The sequence below is a fragment of the Achroia grisella genome, unplaced genomic scaffold, assembly GCF_030625045.1.
Source record: "Achroia grisella isolate CSIRO2021 unplaced genomic scaffold, CSIRO_AGI_Agris_v1 utg146, whole genome shotgun sequence".
Lineage (NCBI taxonomy): Eukaryota > Metazoa > Arthropoda > Insecta > Lepidoptera > Pyralidae > Achroia > Achroia grisella.
The window spans coordinates 1691031-1709493 of NW_026712636.1; the positions used below are offsets into that span (position 1 = coordinate 1691031).

The 18463-nt window shown below is 33.6% G+C and overlaps 1 protein-coding gene across 2 annotated transcripts in view; it reads left to right on the forward strand.

Annotated features, from left to right (window-relative positions):
• LOC131855625 (uncharacterized) overlaps positions 1–18463 on the forward strand; it is an 82430-nt gene that overhangs the window by 16080 nt on the left and 47887 nt on the right. For both annotated transcript variants that reach the window (XM_059206917.1, XM_059206918.1), the window contains exon 2: positions 13113–13170. The gene's annotated coding sequence lies outside the window, so the exon portion shown is untranslated. The remainder of the gene's footprint in view (positions 1–13112; positions 13171–18463) is intronic.

Here is an 18463-nt window from a genome sequence, read left to right on the forward strand (position 1 = left end):
TTAAAAGGCCAACAACGCGTTTGCAATTCCCCTGGTATTGTGGATGCTCTAGGGTGACGGTAATCACTTACCATCAAGCGAGCCGCATGTTCGTTCGTCCTCTATGTTATAAAAAGTCTGTATGTGTATACAATATTTTATATCGTCTAAACCACTTTATTTCCATAATATTATTACCGGCCTGCCGCTTGTGAACTAGCTCAAGTGTCATTATTTATTCAAGATAGAACTCCATATTATGTATTCTTCGATTTATTCCATGCTCCCTCAACACGCGATCCCGGTTTTTATTTCCAAAGGTACGCCATTTGTGTTATTTATCCTTTGAATAAATAAATTAATAAGCTTTAGATTTTATGTGATATATGTCATAATATGATTAGTATATGAATGAATAAATAACCATGAATAATTAACACAGCGCCATCTAGACTCACGGTAAGCAGAGCTCGTGTTATGGGTACTAGACAACTGATATAAATACTTCGATTTTTTTTCTGTAAATACGTACATAATGTACATATAATACACCCAGCCAGATACAAACAATCATATTCAAGAATAGAAATATTTGCACCGTGCGAGGAATCGAAACAGCGACCATGGGAAATGAAGCGGTGTGCTAAACCGCTAGACCACCCCGGCCTTCTAATAGTATTGTTAAATTATATGTTATAAATAATGCTAAATATTGATAATTTGTTGCAACAATATTTTGTTATGTTTGCGTGCCCTAACAGGGTCCATATTGATATAAATGTATCAATAAACATCTTTTGCTGTAAACATTATGGAATGCAATAAATATTGAGTATTGTGTATATGTTTATAGTTGTAATGAAAGATAGGATAACCAGAGAAATTGTAATCTATTTGGTTTTAATTAGTCTAAAATTACTGAACAAATAAACTACCTACTCTATAATATTTTATACACAAAGTCAAACGAATCCATATTCTTTTTGGACTATTGGAGAGATCACATTCAAAATTTCATTAAAATAACCAATGTTTATTTATTTTCTTTTTTTTACCGATCAATATGGAAGGATATTCTATCAATAAAAAAAGAATTGTCACATTAAATTACGAGTAGAATTCAAAACAACTTTGTCTTTAAAACTTCGAAAAATCGTTTCGATCAAATTGAATTTACATTGGAAACCTAAGCATATGCCATATCAAATACTTTATACATATACATAAGTACTTATAAAAGATAATGTAGATATTTCATCTCCTATATAAATATTCTGGAAAGATATTGTGAACAAAATACACGTGGATTGTGAATGGAAAACGTTAAAACCATATTCTCATTGCGTAATTGGGTTTGAATTGGTACGTTGTTAGCTTAGGTTCTTTATATTTTTAGAACTCCAAATTTACCTATATTAGCATATATATATTTATTATTATTAGACAAGTTACTAAGTAAGTAATTGAGAATACACAATATATGTATCATGCCTAGGACCCTTACTGCTTAGGTATAACTTAACTCTTAAAAATAAACTTATTTGCCGCTTTTTGTAATACTGATTGAAGTAACAAATATGTTGCACTTGTTACTTTAATACTGCATATGAATACAAAAGTTTTTATTTTCGATTATAATTATATTTTCATCAAAAGAACTTAATGTTGATCCCACGTCAGTCGATAGCAGGTAGAGATATAAATTCCTTTGTTTTTCCTTCTTTCTCTTTACTTGAACATCTAAATATAATCATGACGGTTACCTGGGAAACAGCGTGTAGGTAGATCTATCAAGGTATAATACCTTGCAGCAATAGGGTAACTAATTCCCATACTAACAATCCCACTCCATGTATGGCGAATTTAATATATAAACGCTTTATTATATTATATATATATATTTTATATAAGAACAATAAACAAAAAAGATAACAATCTGAAAGTATATATATATACTCATCCAAATAAATAAGACTTTTCAATAAGGTTTATAAACGACCGAGTTGTGAAGTAACGTAAAAAAATACAGCCGAGTTGAGAACCTCCTTTTTTGGAATCGGTTAAAAAGTAGTACTCCAGTTTCATCTAAATCAGACACTATGCGGCATGGTTTCTAAGATATGAAATAAGGAATCGAAGAAAGGAATATCGACTTTACAGTCAAATATGTAAAATATAGTAGCTACAGTTTATAAAGTCATATAGGCGTGGGTACGTTAGTCTCACCTAATTCAGCCAAGCTTTGTATAATGAGTATCTCAGTACCAGTGAAAATAAAGCATAAGAGGCATAACATTTTCGTCATCCGGCAACATGAGTACTATACAACCAGCAACGCATGAGTACTATAAAGTGATAAGTTCATGCCCATAATGTTGTACTTTTACCACCAGGTGGCCATTAGCTTATTTGCCATTACAATTATATTAAAAAAATGTCCATTACCATCTCCAAGAGTATTAGGATTCTCGGTGTCAACATCTCTAGCACAGTTGAGATCCATAGTCACCACGAAGAAAGTGACACCCCTGGTGTTTCAGGCGTCCATAGGCTACGGTAACCATTTACCATCACATGGGCCGTATGTTTGTTTGCCACCATAAAAGTAGGTAGGTAAGAAACCCTTGGTGTCTTAGACGTCCAACGATAACCATTCACCATCACATGGGCTGTATGCTTGTTTGCAACCGCAGTAGTAAAAAAAATGTAAGTACCTACATGAGTTATTTCACACGACGAGAAAATAATCGTATAGCGGATAGCAATATGTTATCAGTACATAACAGGCGGCCTTGCTGACTTTATCAAAGTAATTGCACGCTGTTTATGAAATATGGACTCCTTTCGTTTCATTATTATTTAACTTTTTTTTTAACTTGGAGAAAATCCGTCATGGAAACCCGCCCGCCCCGGGGGATGCTAAGAACAAGTCAGACAGCTTCATCTAGTCCCGAGCTCAACAGAGCTTATGTTATGAGTACTAGATAACTGATACAAATACTTAAACAATTTTTTAAAAATAGAAACCTAATATACATAGAATGGGGGAAAGGGGGTGTAATGTGGACTGATAATCTTATTGCAGGTAATGTACCATATCAGGTTCAACCTAGAAACTATCGTGATAAATTCTTGGTGAATTTGTCAGGATGAGCTGACTGGCCCGACCTCATGCTCATATTATCATTCTCCACTGGTGCCTCGCCAGCGTGAACCGTTAGCGCAGGCATGTGCACCACTCCATTATCGCCCATTAAAAAACAGAGAAAACACCCAGATCGATAAATCTGACAACAGCTAGCTTGCTAGCAATGGAGCAATGGAGTCGACAGTCCACATTCTAACAATCCCCTTGCCTCTCTGTCATATGGATTATAAACATGTTATTGCATATATATTTCTATGTGCAATATTATTAACCGTAAGACTAACATACTATATCTCTATCATTAGCAGGAGGGTAAGCAATAAGTTGACAAATTTTGTTGCAATATAACGTTAAGATAAACTACGAACAAACATAGAGACTCAGATTTTTATATTTTAGACTAGCTTCTAGTTCATGTGCTTTTGTAGCATTTTTCCATCCTGGATTATAATCTAAATTGACATTGAATTTCACTATGTTCCCATTACAATCACACGATCAGACGGGCTCAGTGGTCTAGCGATTTAGCACACCGTTTTATCTCCGATAGTCGCAGGTTCGTTTCCTCACACAGTGGGAACATTTGTATTCATTATTATGATTGTTTGTATCGGTCTGGTTGTTTTTTATATATATTACGTATGTATTTTAAAAAAACATATTCGAGTATTTATATCAGTTGTCTAGTACCCATAACACGAGCTCTGTTTACCGTGGGACTGGATGGTGCTGTGTTAATTATCCAGGGTTATTTATTATTATTATTTTATAAATAGACACGCTTTCGAATTCATAATACAAGCAATTACCCGCGACTCCGTTTGCTTTTATTTAAGATAAAAGATAGTCTACGTCCGCTCTCATGATACAAGCTATCTTCACGTCAAGTTTTATCAAGATCTAATTAGCCGTTTAGCCGTGAAAACGTTTTTATATACCATAGGGAACAAACCAGCTCGCGGCTCCCCTGTTAGTAAGTGATTACCGCCGCCCTTGAGCACCGGCAACACCAGGGAAAATGCAAGTGTGTTGCCAGCCTTTTAAGAAGTTATAAACTCTTGTAGGTTTCAATATTGTATCGGATCGGAAATACCATTGCTGGAAGGTGATTCTCAATGTGGTTGTTGTGCGTGAAAATGTTTCTGGAAAAACCCACGTTGGAGGACCGACCCACCGTTTATCCAGATGATGATGTAAAAAACGGATAGATTTCCGAATTTATATATTTAATATATGGATTTCTTTTTGTTGAATTAATTTAATGTCGGATTAGATTAGTCATCTGATATTGTTACCGGAGTCTTCAATAAACGAATGTTCAAAAAGATCCCATTGTATTCTGATCCTTCTGTTATTTATTTTGCAAATAATGTCGTTTGGTGCTGTCGAAGTGTTTCGTAGAAATGGAACAAATCTTTATTGCAGTCACATGGAGTTGTTTTTGAACAAAACAATCTGTAATTGCTAAGGAAAATCATTTTTATCTGCTTAAGTGATATTTGAAGAATCACTTGAGCAGACAAAGATTTGAAGGGGATGTTTTATGAACAATTACAGGATATTAATAAGGAGAATTTCTACTTAGTCTTTTTTTATTTAATTTGGATGGTAACAAAGTAACGACCTGATAGTAAGTGGTAACCATCGCTTATGTATAGAAAGATTGAAATGTCTGTTTGTATTTCAATTTAACAGCTATTCACTAAATGAATTTGATAGTATATATGGTTCTTATATCAAGAAATGATTATTAGAATTTTTCTATCTATTTGTTCTTGCTAATCTCTGAAACGGCTGCTTGCAGATAGCTAATGTTATGACGAGTAACTAGGCTACTTTTATATTAGAATAAATTTAAATTCTATTTAGAGTAATAATAATAATATCTCAGATTAATTCTCACAGCGCCACCTCGTCCCAAGATAAGCAGAGATTATGGATAGACAACTGATATAAATAAATAGATGCTTTTTTGTAAATACATAGAAATTACCCAGGCATATTCAATCAATCATACTCATGAATACAAATATTTGTGCCGTGTGAGAAATCGAACCCGCGACCATCGGAAGTAAGGCGGTGTGCAAAACCGCTAGACCACCAAGGCCGTCAATGATGATAATATTAAATTATTAATTAAGAGCATGCGTTAATGACACATTATTTCTTCATATTGGCCTTGCATGCACCGATCCACCGAGTACCAACGTTCATTGAGACCGTTCTATTTACATAGGCGTATTTCTGCGCGACCGTTTAAGATTTATCAAATCCATTGCTCCCTAATTTACAACAACTTAAGGAAATACAAATTTAAAACGCGCAATGAATAATATGCACATTGAATGACGGTGTAGAATTGTGCGTGCGACCACGAATACTATAAGTGACCTACAAAATGCTTACTTCAAAAGTGGGTCGACCTCCGGCGACAATCGGAGTTCGGAGCTAATGAATTTTTATATTCTCGTTTTTGTGATATTGTTAGTGATGTTGATTTCTATAATTGTTTGCTTGCTTGTTTCATTTATGATTTTACTACCTATTTTTTTTTAATGGACGATTATGGTATGCGCTTCTCAGATCCCCCGTCCAATTCAAACCGAGATCGAAATTACGACGGCCTGAGACGAGGTTCGAACCCCTAGAAAGTTAGATGGTGTTTTAGCACGCACGTTGTTTCTAATACTATTATTTCACTTACTTTTATATATATTTGTACATATTTTACGCACTATAAATGATAAATATTTAATAAGCGAATGGTGATCGTTTCATGCGAGTGTATCGCATGAAATCAACTGATAAATGTAGATGAATTGACATTTAAAAAGTTATGTCATATTCATATGTATGTTACATGATCTTCGGCAATACAGAATGTAGGTATTACGAAGATTCGTTCACAGGATTTATTCTTGAATAGATCTCACTTTATCAGGTAGATCATTACAGTTAGATCGATTTATTGTTTTTGTGGAGTACAATTAAATACTCACACAATTTTTTTTTATTCTTTACTGCGCAATAAAAATGTATTGTTATGTAGGTGCAATAAAGAATATCATAATAAAAATTGTAAAAACTGCGAGCTTAATGTCATATGGCATTCTCTACCAACTAACCTTTGGGTAGAAATAGCGTAGGGCAGTCATGGCGAAAAACTGTGAGATTATTACTGTACGATATAATTAACTTTATAATATCTATGTCCATATATAATTAAGTTATATAAATATAATTTAAAAAAACACAAAAATAAAATTTTATTTACCTTTGTTTAAAACTGATAATGTATAACAACTTATGCATATTTCATTTTTTCGGACTACTCTGGCAGTCGTAGCTGGCCTTTACAGCTTCACCGGATGATTGGTGGCGAGTGCAGATGGTACTCGAAACCCGCGGAAGAACTTATGGAACGGCTGAAGGCCAACTCCCGCCTGACCGATACGACTTTAGTCTAAGGGCACCACTACGGGTTCGAACCTCGGCTCAGGCCGTTGTAATTTCGATCCCCGTTTGAATTGGGCGGATCGATTGCATATTGCGGTTAAAGCTAAGCTTAAATACGTAATGCTATTACCTGTTTTTGCGAGCAAATACGCGCGACGTTCTCGCGAGATCGACGGACCACGTGGCAAGGTTTCTGTGAGATTTGCGAGCGACGGGGGAGGGGCGGCGGGCAAAAGAGGGTCGGTACCCGATCGCCCCACACGGCTTCTCAATATTGCGGCAAGCGCGGTAACCAAGCTGTCGGAAAGCCGCGGATTTTGTGTTTGTACAGTGGATGTGCATGGAATGCTGCTTGTGTTTTTGTTTTATTTCTTTTTATTGAAGGTTTTGTCAAGTGCCAAAATCTGTAGCACTGCGACCTGCATAGATCTATTGTTCTCGCCCTTTTATCAAAGTTCTTTCCAAGAAGGCACCAAGTAAAGTATATTCTTAGGAGCGCTGGCTTTTTCTTCTCAGGATATAGTGTATACTTTCCAAAGCAGATATTTCGTTTATGCATGAGTGAGCTACAACCGCATAGGATATGTAGTGGCGTTTCCTCTTCTACATGGCAGAAACGCATTATACGCTGGCCGGGCACCTGTACACATGTAATCAGGTTAACCCATTCTGGAGTGTTAACCAAGAACGTTTTAAAGCGAAGGGAACCTGATAAAGAAATTCAGTAGAGTCTCTTGTCAATTCTTCTCAATTGAATCTGTATACTGACCAGGACGCTACGGAAAAAATAGTAATACAAAAAACGGTGCGTTCATAAGCGGCTAAAATGTCCTACATGAATAAATGATTTGATTTGATTTGATAGAGTAACTATTTAATAATAAATCAGGTATTTAACGATTGTTAGCAATGGGGACTTGCTAACAATTCTTCTCTACAGTCTCAGACCAAGTTATATCTTTAACATGTGGTTTTGTTCATAATTAAAAAAAAACAGATATTTATTATTTTTATTTAATAATAGTTTGTTACTATATATCCAATATTTTTACCCTTTATTATAATTGTGCCGTCAAGCACCTCGCTTTATAAGCTGTTTCTATTGGAAGGTGATATATAATATATATACAACATAGTCCTTACTAATAACACTGAAGTCTCTAGCACTCATATTACATACAAAAGTTTACTTTCCATCTAGTCGTTCGTCAATTATACGTATTCATATATTAATGTCTCCGGCACTGATGTGAGTATATATACGTACTAGCTACTCGCTCCGGCTTCGCCCGGGTGTACATGTATTATATATATAAACCTTCCTCTTGAATCACTCTATGTATTAAAAACCGCTTCAAAATTCGTTGCGTAGTTTTAAAGATTTAAGCATACATAGGGACGGACAGACAGCGACATCGACTTTATTTTATACTATGTAATGATTGTATATTGACAAACTAGAATGTAATATCAACAGTGCGGCACACGTATGAATTGCAACATCGTGATCGCGCGTCTATTTTTAAATATTCAAGCACGTACGAAAATGTCCGTTTATCGCCAGTGTAATAGATATTATTTTGGTAGCAAATTAAATATCCATGCTAGAGTCTAACCCAGGTCATAATAATACCTCTTACATACATTATAAGTAATATAATTTCATGTAAAGTAATACAAGCGATTGTTGATTCGCATCGACGTGCTAAATGACCTGACTTCATGCACGTCCTATTATTCTCCACTGGGCTCAATGCTTGCGTCTACCGTTAGCATACACGGTTACACCATTCTATTATCACCCATATTTTTTTTAATATATTAAAATCTCTTATAATTATTGCCATATTGTTTTCAAGATTGGTTAGTTGAGATAATAAAATCTAGTATTGTATTGTCTATGTCATAATATTACTTTTTTTTAATTCCGTAACCAAAAACTATAAGTATATATAAATTTGAATTGCCGAATCGTTGGGTTACGTTCCAGTTCTAATTTTAAAACAACTTAATAAAGAATACATACATAATTTTGGTAGTTCTGATATTCTTTTGAAACTTTTGCGTTTACTCTTTTAGACATAACCTCACCCTTGCTTTCTTCTTTTTAATATTCATATACTGATTTAAGCTACAATTGTAATAAAGATAGCGTATATATAATTCAAATTTTATGGTAGTTTTTGTGAAAATGATAATCTTATTAAAAAATGCCCAATTACGAAATTATTCGTCTATGTTTTTACAAGATTCCATTATATATAAAGTTCTTGTAAAGCACCTACATATTAGACTGACATTTCATTGAATATATTATTCATGTTTATTTGATCTCGTTGCCTATTTAACTATATCACAAAGCTTTATGAACATGATAACATTTTCTTCATGAGTAGGCGTTATAAGGACGTATATTATACTTAACATTTGGTGACCCTACTCTGAGGAGACACCCCCTCACCTCGCGCACCAAATGAATAACAAAATCAAAAGCAAATAGGCTTCGCCGACTAGACTAAGAGGTGTTTTTATATGTACTTTGTTACAAATAGATTAATACAGGCTACATGCTGACTAAAAATTACATAGTCATACAAACCTCTATAGTGTAGTGAATAAGAAAGGATTGCATAAGAAAGAAAGAAAGAAAGAAAAATATTTTATTCAGTGCAATGTAAAAACCGCAGATTCGGTTCCTGGTATTATTTTGTGTATTTAATTTATTGAAGTTCGTTTAAATTATTTTAATCAAATATGCACAGTATTGTCGTTATTATCATATAACTCTAATTTAAAATTCAATTAAATTTAGACTATCGTCTTATTTTATATGTTGAGTCGGTTGGTTTATCGGTTAAAAGTAATTTTAGTAACATGTTTTTTTTAATAATAAAATTATTAATGTCCTTTCCATAATTTACACTTATATATAAATAAGAAAGTGTGTTTGTTTGTCTATCTATTTGAAAAGGTATTTTACAACAAAATATTTGAATATACATATTATATCTTATTGCAAGACATTAAGTTAGAGATAAAAAGAATGAAATATACCACCTTTATTTGAAAAATTGTTCTGGAAGTGGAAATGTTAGGGGGTAAAAAATAGCTTATTTACCTCCTAACATTTCCACTTCGTAAATCGTAAAAGGCGTACCTAATCTAAAGTTTATTGTACAATATAATTGTATTATGTCTGATTGTCTGTCCATTTGCGAAAATGTTTTATCGTATACCAATTAATCCAGTAAATGTTGTTTTGACACATAAATGTACTTATATCGCTGGTGAAAATTCAAAGTCGTATGTACTTTATATACCAAAGAATAAAAAAAAATAAAATAATGAACTATGTCGATAAAATAAAATAAAAAAAATTTGGGATCGATCACCCTTATCCCTTAGGGAGAAACTGTTTACGTCCTATTCTCGTATCTACTGAACATACATACAGCGGAGTTTCGGAGGAGTTTTGTTACAAACACTGTAACACGAGAATTTTATATATTAGATAAAATTAATTGTATATAAATACAGATTATCAAGAATCTAATCGTATACACGTGAATTTTAATTATCTTATCAAAAGCAAGACATTTGTCCGTTATCAGTATTCAAATGTTAATAAGTTCATTGGTGAAGGTACATAATCATTTTTTTATTTGTTTACACTGAAATTTCTTCAAATTGTCTGTTTATGGACTGTACAATCTGTACGTAATCTGTATGTAGGTACAATATTGTAGAATTTAACAATCGTTGTTTTTTCAAGCGATGATAATGAAATGATGTCTTCGCTTGCACTAACGAGGAGTGGAGGATAATTAAATAAGTCAGGTCAGTTAGCCTATCATGACAAATTCACTATGAATTTATGGTATTTATGATGGTTTCCAGGGGTAACCGCGCGGAGGTTAACTTGATGTGGTACATTGCTAGTAATGAGGCCATTAATTCACATTACTAACAATCCCTTTCCCCTTATAACAATCGGTTTATATATATTATTATTACTTATTAGTATATTATTACTAGCTGTGCTCGCGACTTCGTCCGTGTAAAATGAGTATTATTGTTTGTATTGGTCTGGCTGTTCTCTGTATAATATGTACATATTTATGAATACTTATCAATAATATTCATATTTATGAATATTTCTATCATTTCTTTAGCTTGGGACTAAATAGCAGTGAATAGTCATGGGTGATGTTATTATTATTTAGATTTACGAGTACGACGTATAAATTTCACAATTCCTTATCTACAGTAGTTAAGTGCCCATAAAATAATATAAACTGAATTGTCAGTAGACTGGTTACGTAATCTAACGATCGAGAGAACAAATATTCCCCTTCTTCCTTGAAGGAGTTTAATTTCAATTAATTTATATTAATTACTTTACGTAATGACAATCAAACTGACAGCCCAGCTGTAAGCTGTAACCGTATATAAATAAACACTACTATGGACATCACGTTACCATGTGATTCGTAAAGAACGAACATATGATGCCTTTTATTTTTTAATTTTACTTCCTTATCAACTACCTTTTCCTTTAATTGAAACACAGCTTATAAAGCTGCTTTGCGGCTGAAATAGATGAGACTGAGGTATAACACTTATAACAAAATCTACCCTAGTGATTTGTGGTTTATGGTTTATTATTGGAATCTTAAATCATGATATTATAAGAACTGGGTACCTTAATCAGAATATCGGATATTTTAGAAGGAAATTCATGGGATGGCAGTGTATTAGTATTTTATAACTACTTACTAACTAGTGTTTTAGAACATAACCATTCTACTGAACAGCTAATGAACATAATAATTAGGGTATAGATCATATTTTGGCAAAATGTGTACCGATTTTGATTATTATTTTTTACTGGGTTATTTAATATGTTTTTGTTCGGTATCTTAAAAAAATATCTTAATTTAATGGATTTTGATAAATGTTACTTAATTACAATTTTTATGTAAATGTTGTTAAGATATAATTTTTATCATTGATATTTTAATAATTCTCCAGTTATTTTAAGTGGACTAGAATATACACTCACGTTGAACTGCCTGATGAGTTTTAGTAATGACAAAATCTAACAACAATCTTCTTATTGGCCTATTAGCATATCATATTTACCATCTCTGTACCATCATCGTGGTAATATTAACCTTGGCAATATGGCGATTCATTACATTAGAGTAATACAGGCCCGGACTGAGACAAGTAGAGGTCTCGGAGCAACATTAGTGTCAGGGCCCTTCTATCCTTAGTAAATAATAATAATAATGATTCTCTTACAAAAAACCACAATACTGGAGACTAGTCACATTACTAGACAATTTCCGACTTCCTCAATAATAACATCTTCACATACCAACCTCTCTCACTCCTGGCTAAGGCCCGTGTGGTTTAATATAGCATTATTTTAAACCAGATAAAAGAAAAGAAAAGAAAAGAAATATAATAATAATAACCCTGGATAATACACGATAAGTAAAGCTTGTATTATGGGTACTAGACAACTGATAGAAATACTTAGTTGCGTAAAATATGTAGACGAGGAATCGAAGCCGCGACCGGACGTAAAGCGGTGTGCTAAACGGCTTGACGACCGAGAATAGTAAATAAGTAATTTATTTGATTACAGACAGATATATATATATACATTTATATATATATATATATACATTTAAGTTATATGGAAAATAAAGTACAATTCCGGTACCTATACATTACGGTCTGGGTGTTTCATTATGTATGTATATACAAAAAATGTATCTATATGTTGATGTCAGTTGTCTAGTATCCATCCTAGTATTCTCTGCTCAGTTTAGAACTAGATGGCGTTGTATGACTTGTCCCTAGATATTATTATTATGTAATACTGCCAATAGAAAGTATGTGGTACTATTGATTTTAAAGAGAAATAAGGTTTTTAACAAGCTAATCTGCAGCTTGTGCTATGGGTACTAGACAACTGTACAAATACATACAGCATTATCATTACATAGTATAAAACAAAGTCGCTGTCACTGTCACTGTCTGTCCGTCCCTATGTATGCTTAAATCTTTAAAACTACGCACCGCATTTTGAAGCGGTTTTTTTTAATAGATAGAGTGATTCAAGATGGTAGTTTATATGCTTAATATACTATACACCAGTGCGAAACCGGGGTGGGTAATATATATAGAAAACCACTAAACTGATAGAAACAATGATACTCATGCGTTCAACCGTTTAGTCGTAAAATGGTAATAAATAGATATACTTTCATATTTATAGTATTAGTAATGTAATATTATATTATCTGTGGTATTAGTATGGTAAATAGGGACCCTTACCCGGCGCTGAAGTCTTAACCAGCCTTTGCCTCTACGAATAATCCAGCACTACATATAATTGATTACACCATAGACGTCACTCATATGATATCGTGTGGTAATAAATTACTTATCATGATAATCAATAATGGATTCTATATTATCTTGGTATTAGGTCTAACAACGTTTATTTTGTTTTCAGATATCCATCCGAGGTGGCAATTTGCCGTTCAAGAGATTCAGCTGTTCTGTCTAAATATGTAAGTAGTTGACTACAGATTAAAATAATTACTACATACATATCGTCACGCTTGTTTCACATTGAGGTAGACAGAGACTAAAACACTAACTTGACTTAACTTGTGTATGTAACTTTTTTAATAGAGATTTTTAATTATCTTATTAATATTATAAACGCGAAAATTCGTGATTATGGATGGATGTTTGTTACTCTTTCACGCAAAGACTACTGAACGGATTTTGATAAAACTTTACAGCAATATAGCTTATACATCAGAATAACATATATATAAATTACACGCGGGTGAAACCGTGGGCAAAGCTAGTTTAAAATAAAACAATTAAGTATAGGTTCTTACAATTAAAAATAGGCTTTGCTAGCTGGGGTGAACAGAGACATTTTCTTAAGGATGATAACGGTATAATGCAACCGCCTACGCTAATGGTATACGCTGGCGGGGCAGCAGTGGAGGATGATAGGATGAACATGAGGTGAGGTCAGTTAACCCATTTTGGAAAATTCACCTGGAATTTACGACGGTGATTTCTAGAGCTAGCAATTAGTAATAGCACTAAGAACCCCCTTCGTCAGATCAGAGGCATTGTCAATTATCGACATTACTTACCGTGGTGAACACTTTCGCATAGAATCTTCCTATAATTGAATACAGAGTGTTAGGAAGTGAACCTACCTCTGTCACTCAGATTATTTTTTTATCCGTGTTTCCATCATCGGAGAGTCAATCAGATATTCATAAATGATATTATATATGAGGTATTAATATGGAAGTTTCTTGCTCGTTCTTTTTGTGATGAGACTGCTTTCCGAAAGAGCGGTAGATTAAAAAAATGCGATGACTATTCAAAAGTGTTCCAATGTAAGTTTATTTCAATATAGTTATAAATAGATTTATATATAATGTAACCCTAGTAATGATAAATTCGTTTAACTCCTAATTATAAGGATTGTAATGCAGTGTCTTGGCCACGAATTATTGCAGGTTTTGAACAGTTGATAATTAACGTAATTATGTTTGAGAGGTTATAATATCACTGGTGACCACACATAACTGATAAAATATTGATAATATGCGGTATAGATATAAAATATAGTATAAAATAACATATAAGTACGAAACAGATAATAAACATATTTTTAATTCATGAATATAGAATGGGGCACACGTCTGTACTAATGGTATACGCTGGCGGGGCACCAGTGAAGGTTCACAGGATGAGTATGAAGTCGGGTCAGTTGGCCCATCGTGGGGAATTTACCAGCGATCAGCTACCATGGTAGACCATGGTAGCTGATCCAACATATTATATTGCTATTACTGAGACTACTAATACTAATATTTTATTGTTTATTGCTGTTTATTATTGCACCTAAAAAAATACAACAACCAAATTGATAGAGTTTGAAGGAACTACAGGCGACCGCCTGTTATCGCTTAAACGTTCTCTTCCAGACAATCAAAACTTGGAATTCCAGAAAACAAATTTTGGGTAGAGGAAGTAAGACAGAAGGTGGTGGATGCCGCATGAATGGAATGAAAGAAATGTAAATAATGTTAGGGAATCCTTATTTAAAGATGCTGTAACTGATAATGCTCATTTATGTTCACCTTAATTCTATTAATAATATAAATCGTAAATCATACACACACAACTCCATCTAGTTCCAAATTATGTCCGTGTCTTTTTCACCAAACTCCTAAACAGCTGGACCGATTTGAATAATTTTTTTGTGTATATTGCAATAGATTTCTGGATGGTACAGAAACACATTTAGAACCGGTAGAAGGGCACTGCTTCCAAGGTATGATGATATCTGTGGTCCGCTAGTATTATGTTATTACATAACAAAACCGCTTATTAAATTTATAATAACCTTCTTTTTAAAAAGGTACACGTCCATATAATAAAAATGTTGAAAGTTTAGATATAAATATAGCTAATTCTGGTTTGGTCAAGCGAGTGTGTCTATTCACTTTTCACTTGTTATCACTACACTGATAAGATAACGCTCCCCGCCGTTAAATAAACCAGTGATAATAATGGTGCTGATCATCTATTTCTACTTATTTATTTAACATCATTTATCTGTTTAGATAAAAAATATATTGAGGGTTGCCCCTCTCATAATATTGGATTACTTTTATGCTGTTATTATTAGGTACTACCTGAGACTCGCGCGTTCCCTTATTCAGATTCTTTGTTAAATTATGAGGATTTCAAGAATTTCAATTATAATTTTTATGACTCTTTTAATTTTAATATTATGTTTATTAGGAATAGTGTTAACAAAGGAGGACTTATCTCGAAAAGAGATCTGTTGAGTATAAGGTATAAGTTTACAATTAGGTCATAAATAAACCTCTCACCAATTTTTATTAATTTTTCTAAGACAAGTCTTCGGATTTCTGTTCCCGTGAGTGGTCGAGTCCTCATCTTCATCTGTGTCACCTCCAATCGTTTGATATACAATGTCTTGACGGCCTTGGTGACCTAGCGGTTAAGCGCTCCGCTTTAATTTGTATGGTTGCAGGTTCGATTTATCGCACGATACAAATATTTGTATTCATAAGATTGTTTGTACATATATGTATATATATTTTTCTATGTACATATGTTATGTATGTATTTAAAATAAAAATATTTACGTATTAATATCAGTTATCGATTAATATCAGTGACGTTGTGTATTTATGATTATTAATGTCATACTTTGACAATCTCACCTCCCCTTAACATGTGACTTGTTAAGGGGAGGTGGTAATTTCTACATGGCGCCCTATGTAGAGCCAATGTAGATACCTAACGTCTAAATACGTTAAAGGCACGCTCACACCGCATCATATAAACTGCAAATAAATATTATAAAGGTCATTTATCAACATCTATTATAAGAAGTTATCGCGTCTTGGTAAGTGTAAAGGTTAAAAGTGCGTTCGGCCGGAAAAGGGTCGCATCATGAGCATCGCTAGCTGGAAATTAACGTGGGTGGTAGTAGGGCGTAGTAGTTCGTGATTCAGATTCCAGTGAGTTCACGCACACAAACAAACACTCGTGTACATATTACTATTTATTTATATGTTGGTACTAGCTGTGCCTGCGGTTTTTATCCGCGTTAAATTTCAATAGCCATATAATACATATTATTCTGATGCATAAGCTATATTATTGTAAACTTTCATCCAAATCCATTCAGCAGTTTTTGCGTGAAAGAGTAACAAACATCCATACTTACAAACTTTCGCGTTTATTTTCGGGTTTACGCATGTGTCCATACCACCTAAGTCTACATTCTTTAAGGTATTCTTTTCGGTAATAGCTATCACTCTGAAGTTGCCCCTTACATGCTCATTTCGGACTTTATCCCTAAGTGTAACTCCACCTGCCCAACGAAGCATACTCATTTCAGTTCAATCTGCACCCTACAACCAAATAGACGAGAAAGTCAAGCAGCTTGGAGGCTGAAATAGGTGAAACTAACATATGAAATGAGTGGTTATACGTACGACTATTTATAGTTTACCTCTGATATATAAACGCAATTCACCATATAATCTTAATTTCACTTACTTTGGTTTGCTCGATAAAGGTATAACTTTGTGTAAACTTAGATTGTAGATAAACTGTACCTTAGGTTTAATTTTCCAATAAACAAAGTTATTCTTATTCTTCAGTTCAGTTCGTAACTATCGCAAACTACTTTTTTTAGTTCTTACGTTCCCCACTTGGGTCAAAGAAAGACTTTGATAACCTCTACGTCTATGTTTTTTCTACAAATATATGGTGGTTTATTAAAAAACGAATTTTTGCATTTTAATATGAACGACGATAGAAGAAAAGTAAAATGCAGATAAGGCTTATTGCATTTTATCGAACGAACTAAAGATTTAAGGAGCGACGAACTTGTAAACTACATAGTTCGTGTAGTTCGTATTTGGTCTAAACTCTATACAAGTCTAGTGGGCAGACTGCGGTGGAGTTGAGTTGCTTATTCTAATATACCTATACAGAAATATCGGATGTAGTTCAAAGCAATTTATTTCTCTATGGTTAAAGTCTTGTTTTTTATGATACTGGAAAATCATAGATAAATAAAGGATTGTGGGATGGAGTGCAGAGATTTTGCCTGGAGAGTACAGCCTTAGGTTTTTATAAAGGATATATTAAGGTTTCAGTATGGGGCACGTTATATGGGGTAGGTACCCTGGATTTTCAGGTGTCCATAGGCTACGGTAACCGTTTATAATCAGATGGGCCGTATGCTTATATACTACAATTGGGTATGTAAAACATGCAAAGGGAGAGAAATATTTTTTTTCTTTATTTATTTTGCTGCAATCACAATATGATGGTGTTAGCTAATTTTTATAATTAGAAGAGTCTCACCTATTTCAGCAAAGCATTGACAATAAAATTACAGGATTCCGTGAAGATCTAATATCAGGGGCGTATACATATATATGTACCAGCAGGTGGGTTCTAAGTATGTTTATCTTGTTAGTTAAACATATAAAATAATATGCATCGAACCGTTATCCCATAGCGCTATCGCATACCTCGAAATCCACTATCTAATCTAGCTAGTAACATACTGAGATTGGTATATTTAATATGAGGTAATTGCAACCGTACACCAACTCATATCATAGATTATATAGTCCCTGAAACAAGGCAGCATATATAACACGTTAAGGACCGCATGCCCACCGGTGCGGTGGGGCACTCCGCAACGAAAGTAAATTTACACGTTTGGACCGGGTGATCATCCGTGGATACTTTAATTGAAATAAATCTAGGGACTAAATAATGTCTACTTCAAATTATTATATTAAAAAATAATATACGTAATTAAAAATAAAAAAAAGCCGGTCCCTATGTGAGAAATAAGATTTTTCAATAAGTTCTTCAACGTGTCAAATACTAGCAACTTCGTCCGTGTGAAGTTTAACTTTTACTTAAGTTGCTCAAAACGTTCAACGTCATCGACCGAGATGAAAAATAAACGCTCCTGTATTTTTTTTAATGAATGGTATGCTAACGGTTTACACTGACGGGACACCTGTGGAGGATGATAAGATGCACATCAAGTCAGGTCAGTTTGCCCATCGTGGCAAATTCACCAGGTAGTATAATTCATCACGATTGTTTCTAGGCGGAACATTGTGACTATTTGACATGGCACTTTACTAGGAATTAGGTTATCAGTCCATATTACTAACAATTCTCTTCCCCCAACGCTTCTGTGTTATTATGAGGTCTAAATTTTTTTATCCAAATTGAAATTAATAATATTAA